This window comes from Molothrus ater, chromosome 3, assembly GCF_012460135.2.
Source record: "Molothrus ater isolate BHLD 08-10-18 breed brown headed cowbird chromosome 3, BPBGC_Mater_1.1, whole genome shotgun sequence".
In the NCBI taxonomy this organism is placed as follows: Eukaryota; Metazoa; Chordata; class Aves; order Passeriformes; family Icteridae; genus Molothrus; species Molothrus ater.
The window spans coordinates 89,827,126-89,841,765 of record NC_050480.2 but is presented as its reverse complement, the minus strand read 5'-3'; the positions used below and the strand labels follow the sequence as shown (position 1 = coordinate 89,841,765).

Genomic DNA, 14,640 nt, shown 5'->3' with positions numbered 1-14,640 from the left:
TGTCAGTGTCCTTCTGTCTGTGTGGCTTGTTCTGCAGCATAAAAGTCCCTGCAGATTTTGGCCCTGTGTCTCTGAACAAGGAGTTCATCAGCTGACAGCTGACGCAGATTTCTTTTACCGTAGGCAATTTTCCAGCCTCCACATTCTGGAGCACAGCTCTAAGGAAGAGACTGAAGTGAACAAACAGTCTGTTCTTCTCATGTGTTCCTTGGAAGACATGGGGTTTGAATCCCATCGATTAAGTCCAGTCTTGGCCTGTCAGTCTGATCAGCTGTAGGGTACCAGAGCACTGCTGGGACCACCCCACAGCAGGGAAGATACACAGCCAGGGAGCCATGGACCAGCATCCCTGTTTGTGGGGTACTTCTGGAGATGTGCCAGCAAAGTCATTAGTGTTATGCCTGTCCTGTGCAATGAAAGAAATGACCCAATCTTGTGTATATTTGGCATACAGCGTGTCAAGGGCACATTTTTGCCAAGGACATTGTCTAACTATAGCACTTGATGGAAGCTGCTGACAAAGCTGTGTGCTCTGAAGGCTGTGATTCTTTCCTCACGATTCATTGCAAGGAAAACCCCATCCATTTAAGGAGGTCAGCTGGAACTGGGTCAGGACATCTGGCTGGGGTAAGTTTTTTGTGTCTCAGTTTATGCTTTGCATCTCCATTCTGTCTGTAATTGTGGACACTGGGTACACAGGATGCTTTCATACATGACCAATAATGTGTAAGGAAAATCCACAAATTGTATCACTGAAAGTAATTTTAAAGCCTGATTGTGAATCCAAGCAAAAGTGATATTTTAGAACTTTTTGAAGCAGTGGTTCAGCTTCTGTCATTGCTCTGCTACAGAGCTGTGCAGATGTTTATAGTAGTCACAAAAAAGGAAACGAGGGCAGGCTGCACGAGAACATTTTAGAAGCCATTAATAAGACTTTATGTTGTTATTCTGAAGGGCATTTTCTGCTGCTCTCAGCACAACATTGTGACTGGCCTTCCTGAGATGGAAAAAATGAAATATTCTTTTTTCATCCTAAATAACTGCAGCCAGTGTAAGAACAAATCCCAGGGAGGACAAGATGATTTGCAGCTTCTGTACACGTGAGGAAACTCTAATGTTAGACCTACAAAAGGGCCCAAATGTCACCAAGCTTCAAAATGTCACCTGGCTTTGAAATAGGAGCAGCCAATCTTTTTGCAGCAGCCCAGAAGAGAGAGAAAAATCTGACCTTGAGCTTGCTGAGCCATGGGTCTAATCCCTGTGTGGCAGCTGAAGCAGGGAAAAGGGCTTCTAGGCTTCTACCAGTCATGGATTAGAAGGAAGTGGAAGCTACAGCCTTTGACAATGGCAGCCCACTCTCAAGGACTTGGCCCCAGGCTCAGGCGAGGGAGCAGTCACATCACTTTCTGCAGTCCCTTCTGGGTACAGCATTCCCCAGAGTGGCACATTTCAAACTGAATGAAATAGTTTCTGCTTAGGGGACAGGGAGAACAAAAATTTAATTCCTTTTAGGAGAGAAAAAGAAGATACTCTGTTTCCCCAGGAATTCTTGTATTGATGCATTTACTTTAATCCCATTTTGTCAAACTGGGACAAAAGTACTAAACAATGATGTATTTTAGGAGGGACACTTGAAAGATATTTTAAAGAGCCACCATACGATCCTTTAATTTTGGACTTTATTATTAAGACACAGCATTGCCACACAGAAGTGTCTGATGCTGAACTGGATGGAAACAGTGCTTCAGGTCATCCTGCAAGAGGTGGTGTTTCCCTGTCGAGGGTGGTATATCCTGGGCTGTGGGAACTGGTCCTCTATGAGCCACTGGAGTGCCTGAGGTGGGATAACCCATTTGCAGCTCCAGCGTATATCTCCTAGGATTCACCACACTGCACCATCAGAGAATGGCTGTATCTGTCAGGGGACTTACAGCTCTTTTAAGAAAAAGAGCTCTGAAAGTGCAGCTCCTATGAGACTGCATCACAACAGAGAAATTCATTAAATAGTGTTACATAGAATTGTAGAATCACAACTTGATATGTTTCAGATCAGTCAGACAATGCAAATAATCTCTACATGATTGCAAATAAAATATTTTTATTCTGGAAAGAAAAGAATAATTTGAATAAAACAATTTTTGACCTTTTTTCATGTTTTCTTATTCTCTCTACTTTTCACAGAACTGTATGTCTGTATGTATGTAAGCAACTTTGCAGCAAGAATCTACCTTGTGCACATCGTGGATTTCTCTTCTTAATGCAGGCAACCCTGCTAGTTCCTGAACTTTGCCCATCTGCTTGAGCCTAAGGGGCAGCAATATTAAATTAATCATAGTCTGACATTTCTTTGATAACTGACATTTGCACAAACAAGACCAACATGCACATGTGCACATTAGGAAATTAAAGTGTAAAGTAAATAAGATTATCCTTGTGTGTTTCTCCTCAAAAACATATTGCAAGTCATTATCTCTCCCTCTAATGACTGAAATTCTGTGTGCAAAACGGAGTAATTCAATTTACATATCTGAATGCATGCCATTTTCTTGCTGTTGCAGGGCCTGTAGTGAATGCCTCGTGAGTTAAATCATGTCATTGTCAGGAGCCGTGGAGCTGCGGGCGGATAACTCCTCCTGACACATCGCGTGTGAGAACAGACGCGCACCGGTGAGTTCTGCTCCTGATGTGCCTCCAGAGCACTCCTGGCGATTCTGGGGGAAGGCTTCTGCCACTGAGCAGCTCTCCTCTCCCTCCAAAGGCAAACCCTCCTCCCAGCTCGGTTTTGTATCTCTTTGCAGTCCCACACAAGCCAATAAGGTTTTTTCTTGTCTTTGATGGTGAGACCAAGATCAAACCCACAAAAATTGGGTGAATTTCAACCACTTGGCTAGAAGCTCGCAGGATGTTGAGAAGTCCTGTCCTTCTATCCCGTTGACAGCAGGTGTAAGGCTGTTGGGTTGGCAGCTACCTCAAACCTGCTATGTTCAGACAGATAATATGAGTTGAATGAAGTAAACAGAGTGTGAGGGTCAGACACTTTGCAGTTGGTGCGGGTGTGACTGAGGATATCCACATGGGATGCCACAGAGGAGGAGCCCAGGCTGACATGCTAATTAATTTAAATACCAGAATCCACACCATGTCCAGGAATGCAATGGGAGAGCAACCAGGCACTTGTCACTGTTTTTCTGCTCAGTGAGTTGATCATAAAGATTTTATTCTTTTTCAACACATAATGATGCTGGGAAATAAAATTCCCCATATAATAATAATAGATAAATATTATCTATTATTATTATATGAGGAATAAAATGTGGGGCAAAAAGCATTAATTCAAGAAGCACTTAGTACACTGTGTTCTGACACAAACTCCAGCAGTCAAGAAAGAGGAACAGATATTTTATTTTTTCAGCTCACACACACAGTTTTGAGATCAGAAAAGATTGTGTTGTCCAATGTCCATATCATTAGGCATCATAACAGGTGGGAATCGAGCACTTCAGAACTGAATTTTTCAGCCTGGCCTGGCAGTCTCCAAAGAATCCCTCACTGGAGGATTTTTCTATGGTTTCTTTCTGCATCAAGGAAAAAAGAATTTGTCTCTCTCTGCTGCAAGCTGCAATCCCTTTACTACCAACTGATAAATGGCCTGAGATTTTATTATGTTTTCTTCTTCTTTTGTTCCTATTATCTCTGCCACCTGTGATTTCTCTGCTCTTTGTAGAACCTTATTTCCTCCAAATTTAATTCCAACTGAGGAAAGTATACACTTATCTTTTCATCACATGAGGCCATTAATCTCTTCTGGAATGGTAGTTCTTGCTGAACCATAAGCACACACACAGGCCAGGCAGGCAATATGTGGAGAGCACACCTGAAGAGAAAGACTCAGGGTTGTTGGTCAATGAGAAGCTGAATGCATCCCTGCAATGTGTGCTTGCAGCCTGGAAAGGCAACCATTGTCTGGGCTGCATCAAAAGAACTGTGACCAGCAGGTTGGGGATGGAATTCTCCTCCTTTTTCTTCACTCACTCTTGCGACAGCCCTGAGTCCAGCTCTGGGGTCATGACAACATAAGAAGGACACCATCATGCTGGAGCAGATCCAGAGGAGGCCCGTGAAGATGGTCTCCACTAGAGCATCTCTCTTACAGGGACAGGCTGAGAGAGCTGGGGTTGCTCAGCCTGGAAAAGAGAAGGCTCTGGGGACATCTTTTAACAACTTCAGTGCCCTGGGGTGTCCTGCAGGACTGCTGGAGAGGGACTTTTTACAAGGGCATGTAGTGATAGGACAATGGGTAATGGCTTTAAACTGAAAGCGGCAGATTTATATTAGATACTAGGGAGGAATTCCTTACTGTAACATTGGTGATGCACTGGAACAGATTGCCCAGAGAAGCTGTGGATGCCCCATCTTTAGAAGTGTTCAAGGCCAGCCTGTATGGTGCTTTGTCCAACCTGACCCAGTGGAAGGGATCCCTGCCCATGGTGGAGGAGTGGGAACTAAATGACCATTGTGGTCCCTTCCAACCCAAAACATTCCATGATTCTGTAAGACCTGCTGTGATTTGAGAGACTCGCCAGAATTTCATGCTAGCATTCCTCTCTCTGTCATCAGAGGGAGCTGTAGATGCTGAGAAGGTGGTTCTGGATTGGTGCTTGTCATATATGACAGTATTCAGGGAAAGGGTTAACATCCAGGGGCCATTGGGAGTGTAACAATTCAGCACAGGTGTCCATGAAGGGTTTTCAGGAGATCAGGAGATGTAGGGTACCACAGCAATCCTGTCTTAAGCCCCACAGCAACCAAGTGCTTATGTTTCATTGTCTATCCCATGTCTTTCAGGACACACCATGTAGCAGAGTCTAAGACACCCCTTATTTGTAGGGAAAGGTAAATAATGAGATACTTTGACTATCAGCACTTAACTTTTCCCATCACCTCTCTGGTCCCACCAGACGAAGCTCCCACCATGGGGCAGCACTGCAAATGTCAGGAAGCAGCTGAAGCACACCTGGATTTTAAGTTCCTTTTTTCAGGGGAACATACATCTGATCCTGTCAGAAAACTGGAGAACTCCTTAAAAGGTACCTGTCACCTCCAGACCAGCTTTTGAAAACTCATGTTCTTGACCAAACAAAAATGTGTTAGAGTTTACAAATGTGATGCTGGGCTAAAATGACATTTTTTCCATTATAAAAGTTCTCTTCACTATTTAAATGAATGAAAGAAAAGGAAAATCTCATCGTGTTAAGCCTACACATTTAGTAGTGCTCTCATTTCTTTTCCATGTTTTTTGAGGTGATGATTAATTTGTGAATTCTGAATATCCTTCTGGGCTAGAAAAATGAGAACTTTGCTGCAGTAGGTGTAAAAAAAATCAAAAATGATCATAAGGAAAGCTGTGAGTGGATGGATGATGTTGTGAGTGACTGACAACTCTCTTCATGTTACATGATTACAGCCCTTGCAAATGGCCTTGCCAAAATTGTGAGATTCTCAGGTTTCCAGCAGCATGTTCAGACATGGTATCTCCACTAATGAGGACAACAGAGCTGTCTCTGCTTAATGTTATAAGGAGGCAGATCAGCTGAGACACCTTAGCATTATTTGATATGCTTTTAGATACCCTTGCAATCATTCCTTGACAGCTCCTCACAGTGGGAACAGGATTAGCTTCTGCAGCCCTGCTCAGTAACATCAGATGCTCTGTTCTTTCTGGCATTTGAGACATGCAAACACCTGATGGTTTTACTGACCAGTGTCCATAAAATATTCATTATTATTAGATTTGTGGCTTACTTGTCACTTGGACTGGCATTTATTGAATATTGTCTTTATTTTCACCATGAAATTTTAATTTACTGTTCTTAATCTGTAAGTCCAGATATACTGCTTCATATTTTTAAACAAAGAAGCCTAGTATGGTGGAAAAGCTGTATTTTTCCCTCTTTTCTTATATTCACAAATATTGTATTGAGGCTTTACTCATAGCTAAATCTCCTGTCTTTCCTTCAGATAAAAACCATTGTGTTTCCTGGCTGTACAAAGTGAATAATATGCTCTTGCTTGAAAAGAAATTTGGGTTCTCCACACCAGAAGTGGAATACTCCAAAAGCAGGAAAACTTTCAGCAGATGTTATGTTTCTTTTGAACAGAGAACAGAAGAAAGTGAGCATTGACATCACAAGGTGCAACAAGCATTGCAGATTCAGAATTTTCCTCTAGCAAACTGAGATTGCCTTTGCTTCTGCCATGCTGGAAGCAGCTCTTAACTGTGGAAACTCTGACAGCTCTCTGCATGGTACAGGAGGTTAATGCAAAGCCAAGTACAAAACAAAATAATATTTTTATTCATCAGCCTAGTCTTACAAAAGTGATCCTAATGCTTACCTCTGGGAAAGAATAGACCCATTACAAAATCAAGACAGAGAACTTCCCATAAACAGAAAGCCTTGATTCTCTCAGATCTTTTCATTTTACCACTTCTTTCCCTATTATGCTCATTAAACATTAAGGAAAAAAAATTAAGAATCTAATAAATAGGAGTCTCTCTTTTAGCTGACCATCTGGTTCAGGTGGATAATTATCTTCTGACATCTGTTCAGTGATATGCACTATACAGCAGTACTTAGATTTGTGATCTTAAGCCATTTTCTACTGGACACAAATACATCTACAGCTGCAATAACATTCTAAGGGTCTGCAAGGTCACTTCTGGGAAGCACCCAGCACATTCAAATTCTAATACTGCTAAATGTTAACCAAATTTGTTTCCTGGCAGTTAAACTTGTCAAAAGATGTGCACCCTCCACCTCTAGCCTTGAAAGACACAGTGAGGATGTTAAAGGGAAGGACTTCTGCCTTTATATCTGGCTTTATATTTGTATTTTCTGCAACACTATCATTGCCCTGCCAGGAGTCTGTAAGGCTCTCATTGTTTTTCCCAAGGAGGATGGCAAAAAAAATGTGCAAAAGCATCTTAGCATCTGCCCAATTTTCCCAGCCTAAAAGAATCAAACATGCATCAATTGTAAAATTGCAACCCTGACCCCCATATGGTCTCCTGTTAACTCACCAGCTCCTGTCACTGCCAGGGGTTTGCTCCATTTGAAAAGGCTCTTTCTCTGTCATGAGTTCTGTGATTAAATGCTCTCTGCTGAAAATGCCAGGTTATTGAGTGGGAAAGTGTGAGCAGGAGAGGTTCTTCTTATGACAAATAAAGCCATTTCCCAACATCTAGGAAAAGAAGTTTCAGGATGTTTTGCTTTAATAGTTTCTAATTTTTCTTCTAGTCCAAACCAGCTTTCAAAGTGCAGATAGTCCATGCTAAGCAGAGATGAAGATGATCAAAGGTAGGAATGAAAACTTAGACTCTGAATGTACTGATCTACAACTGATTTTAGATACCCATTTAATCCCATTTTACAGCAATGCTATAATGCAGCTACCTGAGCAATGTCTGCTCAGCAAATTTGCATAGAGTTTCTGAGGTAATATGGTCTCTGTCTTGGCCCTGTTCCCTGTGAGAATTTCCCATAAATCCTCTGTAGGACTGTGCTTGGTGACAAGCACAGACTTCCCTTTTGACCAGCCCTGTCAGCACACCTGGGATCACTTTTCCCTTGAAAGCACAGAAAATGTCACCACCTTTTCCTTAGGTGTTGGCCCAAAACTTGCTGCAGGATTGACAGTGACAAAGTCTTGCTGTATATGGAGCTCTAACCCAAAATACAGCACTTCACAGCTTGTCTGATCGGACTTTAATCCAGGAGCAGCCAGCATAATATTGTGGATGCCTTATTATAAATCTCTCCCCCATCTCACATGAAAGCCAGTAATTGTATCCTGGGCACTTGGGAGCAGAGCACACTGCACAGAGGAGCCACAGGAAAATGCTGAGGATATGGATGCATCCCTGTCTCTCTCTCCCTGACTGTGGGTGACAGACACTGTACCACAGTGGCTGGAGCTGACAGGCATCTCTGGTTCATCCCTATCTCCAGCAGGGTCCACTAGACCTGGTTGCCCAGGACCATATCCAGGTGGATTTTGAGTATGTCCAAGGACAGAGACCACACAACCTCTCCAGACAACCTGTGCTGGTGCCTGGTCAACTTCACAGGAACAACACTATTTTTAATTTTGTTTCAGTTTTGTGCACATTGCCCCCAGTGACATCGCTGTGTACCACTGAAAAGATCCTGGCTCGCTCTTCTCACTTCTCCATCAGGTGTTTATTCACATTGGAAAGATCCCCCTGAGTTAGACCCAGCCCATCTCTGCCCCATCCTATACAGGCTCTGATCAACCTTTTTTGATGCTTTGCCCTCTGCCAAATCCTCCAAGAGATGAGTGTTGCTGCTGGACTTGGGCACTTACAGAGGAATGACATCCACTCCATGTTTAACTATTTCATGTTGTACACAGAATCTCCTGAGGTCATATTCATGACCTGGATGAAAGATCAGTGGGGATTTTTAGTCACCCTTCTCTTAGTATAATGCTCTAAGGCAATCCATCTTCATCACACTTAGCAGGGTCCTATATATTAATAGGAAAAAGAAAGATTTGCATGTAAAACCTGATACTCCCTTTGTTGTCTTATTAGATACATCCTATTTTCAATTGTTCTGAAATAACGGTTTCAATTTTTTTTTAACTAAAATTGAAAAGAAAAATCAAGTTGAGGTTTGTGTAGAGATCAGGTTGATGTTTCTAGAGACAAAAGCTAAAAGAACTGACTAAGAACAATACTATTTTTATTTTGGCTATGATGTGACTCATATATTGATAGAATCATAGAAAGGCTTGGGTTGGAAAGGATCTTAAAGATCATGTAGTTCCAAACTCCCGGCCATGGGCAGAGACATATTTCACTAGACCAGGATGCTCAGAGCCCTCTCCAACTGTGCAATGAATACTCCCAGGGGTGGGGCATCCACAGCTTCTCTGAGCAATCCACTGTCTCCTACTCAGTGTGCAACAGATATTAAAATAAGTTTCAGAATTTACTTTCTTCTCAACTTTCCTCACCTTCCAATGTACTAATTTCCTCACCAATATATTCCCCTTGAGGGAGAAGGAGGAAGAAGAAAAACAATTTTTAAGAAGATCTGTGCATAGTCATTAGGATCCAAGGTTCCTGTAAACCCACTTAAACTTAGGAACAACATTACATATAGCACCACTAAACATTGTTTATTGAAAGGAAATTCAAGGCTTTTGCAGAAGAGTTTTGGCACAACCCCTTCCGAGAACAGTCTATGAAACAGCTCTTCCTCCTTTTCTTCTTGACAATTTTGTAATGTGTATTTCATGGACAGAAACTCTGTTTGTCTTTAACAATCTCAAGGGATTTATATAAATCCAGCATCTCTTCCTTCTTTAAGGTTTATGGAAATCCAATTATTTTCCCCCACAGAATAAAATCTATCACATTAAGTCAGTGTAATACTTCACTTTGTGTACTGTGGCAGTTCATTTGTCAGAGCTGTGAAATATTGCATTTTGAGGACAGCAATCAAGCTCTCTGCATGTCATTTCTGTTGACATTCTGCCCAAGGTCCATTTAAGCTTAGAACTTGACTTAGCAGTCTAGCAATATTATAGTACAACACTTAGCACAAATTACTTATCTGAAAGCAGAAAAACTACATTAGTGCAACATGCAGGTGTCTCAATTATACTCCAGCATATGTGCTTTAACTTTTAGTGCAGAACTTTTCTAATCCAGTTATCCTTGTAAATTTATTCATAACAGAATCTACAGTTAATTATTTGCTAACGTAACTGTGGCCCATTTTTACCATGTTATCACATGTATCTATTGCATTTTCAAATCAAGCCCATGAGGATTTAATTTCAAATCAGGCTGTATGCAATTAAAAAAAAAATCAATGCTTAGGTAGTTGTTATTTTGTGTTACATGCAATAAAACCAGTTCTTTTTTTTTTTCTTTTTTTTTTTCCTTCTTGTAAATCCCAGGGATTTTTGCACTGATTTCCTTATTGTAGAATGAGAAGGTGTAAGTAATTTTCAAATGGCTAAACATAAACATGTATATTTTCATCACATTAACAACCTCCTGTCTGAGCCTGGTTAAATGAGGCATTTGCCAATCGTGAGATGCTTCTCTTCTAGCCCACTTTAATTGGAGGCAACTGCTCCAGCTGGACTGGCTGTCTTACACAGAAGATGATGACATTGTTAGCAGGGTACAGGTTCTTCTAACCATCTGTCTCTAATGGCAAGATGCTGGACTATCTTCAGCATTTTCCTGTTGACTGGGATTTTCAAAGGTGATGAAGAAGATAAAATTTCTGTTCCTGTTTCTTTGGATCTGCTGATCAAACACACTCGGGCTTCTCAGGTAATTCTAGCTTTCTTGCAACTCTGCTTAATGACCTAACTATTCTCAATCTATGAAGACTGATTGGTACTACATTTCCGTAGAGGCATGCAAAAAGAAAAACTGTGGAAGCCAATGTTGTTCTTCTGTCATTCGTACAGCAATTGTATCTCTCAACTCAGACCATTGGATACCGAACTCCTGCTTTCCATCTCCAGTGCGTGTGCAGCTCTGTTTGCCTGGGACCTTTGTGCAAACCTAACAACAGCCTCGGAGTATCAGCTCTCACAGCTTCAAAATCTGTGAGAGCAAAAACTTTAATTCTGAACTGTAGGTCAGAAATCAAAATAATAGGAGATTAATCTAAAAATAGAATTTAAACTACTGGATAACACTGGGCAGTAATCTTCTACTGTCTTTTTTCTGCCCATTTTTCATACATTTCACAATTTGGACAGTCAATATGCGTTTCTTGCAAAGAAATTACAGCCCCAGCTTTTGTGATGCTGTTTGACTTCCCCATTTGTTGCTCTCTTCACACTCATGTTCCAAAGGACACCTCCTTGCCCCAGCTTCCAGCATTCCTGCAGATGTCCTCCACTCCTTTTCCATGCTGGCAATGAATTTCCTACTCTGCACATGATGGCTGGAGTGAGATCTCTTCCCACAGCCTCAGAAAAGCATTCCACTGGGCTGCACATGTTTCTGCTATCTGTTGCACTGAAGACTTTAGCCATGCCAGTGCCACTGAGGGGACATCGCAAGTGACTGCAATAAATGCTCTGAGGCTGATGCTCCTTCTCCTGAGAGAAGTGGTCCCCTAACATCAGGCTGCCTTTTCAACCATGCCTGAGCACTGGCAACCCTTTGCGAGAATTAATGTGAGTTCCTTGTGATCTCCTGTTCATAAATTTCATATCCCTTAGACACAACCCTCACAGTTATCTGTAACCAGAAGAACAGCTCAGCTTTCTTTCAAAGTAAAAGCTTACCACAGCCATGTTAAGAGCAGGAGATTCCCCATTTCTTTCAGCCTATTCCCCAACCACTTCAAAATGGCCCTTCTGCAGCCAGAGAGAGCTGCAGGCGGGGTCTTCATTGCTCCTACAGAAGGCATCCTCCATCAGACCCACTTGCTGGGGGTGAGTGCCCTGGCAAAAAAGAAAGACTGGGAAATGGGGGATTATTACCCCATAATACCATAATCACGAATCTTGGAAGAATGTACTATTTGCCAGTTTCTTTGGAAAAAGATAACTCACCCACTGGGATTTTTAGTAGCACATTTAAAGCCTTGGCTCCTTCTCTGGACATAGAGAGGTGGATGTGATTAGTGTGTTTTCGGCTGTTGTGTGTTTCTTTCTCTTCTTAGGTGTCTCCAAGAACATTGGAATTAAGCATTAGAAATTGGTAAAATGCAAAACTTCAAAAGATGTATATACCTCCAGTTTCCCTGAAGACTCCAGATGAAGTAAGGAAGAGCTCAAGGGGGCAGCTGAGACTCAACCTCTACCATGAGATGCAGTATTAATGTTACATTGCTAATGGATTAATTCTGTGTATAGACTAACCAAGAATTTATATTCTGTCTTTTCTCCCAGAGAAACACTTTACAGTGAAAAAGACAATATATGAAATGAAATACATGTATAGAAGTCTAAGTGATAGGTCTGTAAAACAGAGCTGTGTAGATGCAGCAGCACTAGTATTGAAGACAGTAGCAGGGAGAGAGAAACATAGAGGGGGAAAGAGATCTGTGGAGTTGGGGTGAGGATGTGTATGGCATAAATAATGTGTGCATCAGCAAAGGAGTGGCTTCACAAGGAAAGAGTGGGGAGCAATGGAGACTGAGGCTGACCAGGAGAGAACTGGTGGATGGGCAGTTTGGGTCAGAAGATGTGGGAGAGGGTGCCTCCAGGTGGGTAACAATGGGAAGCTGACAGGGACATGGGCAGATGACACAGGGAGGCATGCAGGATGAACTGAGCAAAGGCAAGCAGCTTTCTGTGGGCTGGTGTTGACACAGAAGCTTCTCCCTAGGACAATGGTTATTTGGCACTTACAGTCAGCCTTCTAGCAGAATTAGACTTGTGACCCTCTCCTTCCTTTATATGCTTTTTCTCCTAGTAGCTTTTCATGTGAGAGAATAAGACAGCAACTAAAAAAGCTTGTTATTAACACCAGTGCAGAACCCTGACTTCTGGCCTCCAGAGAATGTTTCATTCTTATAAATGAGACAATAGTCTATTTTTTTACATATGAAACACCAAAAGCGATAATATGGAAAAGTGTAAAACAAAAAAGAAAGGACAAAAGGAACAAGAACACAAAAGCATCTAGAAGACCCCAGAGAGGGAGCAGGTCACTTGGGAGGTTCAAGGGAAAATGTGATCTCTCCCTGAAGGCACGTGAGGGTGCAGGGATGGACAGGAACAAAAATAGACCTCTAGTTCTGAATAGCCCAGGGTCTAATTTGTCCAACACTCTACACCTAAGTGGAGAAGCCAGAATTGTTTTGCATAGTGATTTTGAACATCTGTAGTAATTTGGAAAATATTGTACTCTTAGAAGAATAAATTTAATGTTGTTAAGATCTACTCAAATGACATTCACAAATGACATTCCTATAGAAATAAGTTTTCTAACAAAGGCCATTTCACAGGCAGTGGGCATTTAAAGTTCCTAGTGGCTAAAAAGTATTGGACTTCAGTCCACATGATTCTGAACCATTGAGAACACTTTGAGAAACTGGGGACTGGGAGAGGGAGAACTGAAGACTTGTGTTCCTTGCAAAGCTGCATAACTGCTTTCCATTGCATTTTCAGAGATTCTGGTATCAATTCCTGCAGCTGGCAGATGTGTGAGATATCTGAGAGCTGAAAGCAGTGCATAAGCATCAGCTCAATCACAGCCATCACAAAGGCTTAGTAGGGGCCATTGTGTCTCAGTAAAAGCTGAAAGCAAAAGAAGTTGGTATCACAGCAGAAATAAATGGTGAAAGGATAAAATGTTGAACTTACCTGTAGAAGCAGTTACTAAAATGTTGTGTGCTGGGTTTTTTATAAATCATTGCGCTATTTTCTTTCTAAACAAGAGAAACTTAAGGGCTTCATAATTTTCCAAAGGTATTGACGTTGCAGGTGTGAGCACAATTTCTATCTCTGTGTGTATGTTTTTAACAAAAGCAAATATCACTGTTTTTGAAAGCAAATACATTGCAATCAGACCATAGCAGCATTTTTAAATCCTGTGCAATGAGCTGAAACAATGAACATGTGATTGTAAAAGTCAATCAATTTGTATCTTTATCCCACCTAGAACAATTTCTTCTGAAAGGCAAAAAAAAATAAAGTATTTTAAAAATAAAGTATTTTAAAACTGTATCAGTTTAGTGTAATGTGGAAAATGATGTTTTGGAGCAATTTATTAATTAATTTTTTTTGAGGCAGAGAATATTTGGTTTATGTACAGCACTAAGCAACTGATTTCCATGTGACTATCCCAGAGTGTTCTTTCCAGTCCTGATTAATGTTTTCTGGGTATTCACCTTTGAAAGAGACATTAAAAAATCCTGAATTGTAACATTTGTATTTAATACTATGTCTGATCTCTGTGTATGTTAGATGTAATTTTTTTTTTTTTAAGAGAAGGAACAAGGCTAATGGACACCTTTTTTTCAGAAACAGAGTTCACTGCTTGTCCTAGTCAGTCTTGTCAGAATCACAGGCTAATTGGGCTGGAAAGGACCTTCAAAAGCCACCTAGTCCACCTTCCCCTGCCATGGCAGATACCTAACTAAAACATGCTGTAAGGCAGAGTCTGCTGCCAGAGGAGGATCTCAGGTTTTTTGTTGGTTCAGTTTAGGTTTGAGTGGGAGGAATTGAGAATAGATGAGAATTTCTTACAAGTGGAAGATGATTTCCACTGAAATAACTTTTAAAATTCATTAGTCTAAGGAATTGGCAGAGAAAAAGCAGCAGAATTAGTTATGGAGTGAAAAAAGCAAACTAAGAAAGTAGGAAACTAGTGGGAAGAATTTCTAGACAAAGTCAACTGATTTAAATACAGAGATGTGCCAAAGACTGACAAATACTAAAGGAGATTATGTGAAAAGCAAAGAGGCAAGCTGGACCACTGCAAAGGAAAAAAATAAGATAATTAGACCAATAGAATTATCCTAGGAGTTGTTTTGGGAGTTGAAAATCAAACAGATATTCTGAAAAATATGGGAGAAAAGAGCAGTCTTTAAATCAGAGTATAAGGTTAAAAGTGAGGTGAAGACTACAGCA

The 14,640-nt window shown here is 41.1% G+C and overlaps 1 long non-coding RNA gene across 2 annotated transcripts; it reads left to right on the top strand.

Annotated features, from left to right (window-relative positions):
• The first annotated feature begins 236 nt into the window (after nucleotides 1-236).
• Nucleotides 237-13,734, top strand: LOC118685656 (uncharacterized). Of its 2 annotated transcripts, XR_004980005.1 has the most exons (4): nucleotides 237-627; nucleotides 2,559-2,667; nucleotides 4,959-5,087; nucleotides 7,296-7,345. It is a non-coding gene; the product is annotated as an uncharacterized LOC118685656 (long non-coding RNA). The 2 variants fall into 2 exon arrangements; XR_004980006.1 differs by lacking the exons at nucleotides 4,959-5,087; nucleotides 7,296-7,345 and adding an exon at nucleotides 10,144-13,734.
• The last annotated feature ends 906 nt before the right edge of the window (nucleotides 13,735-14,640 follow it).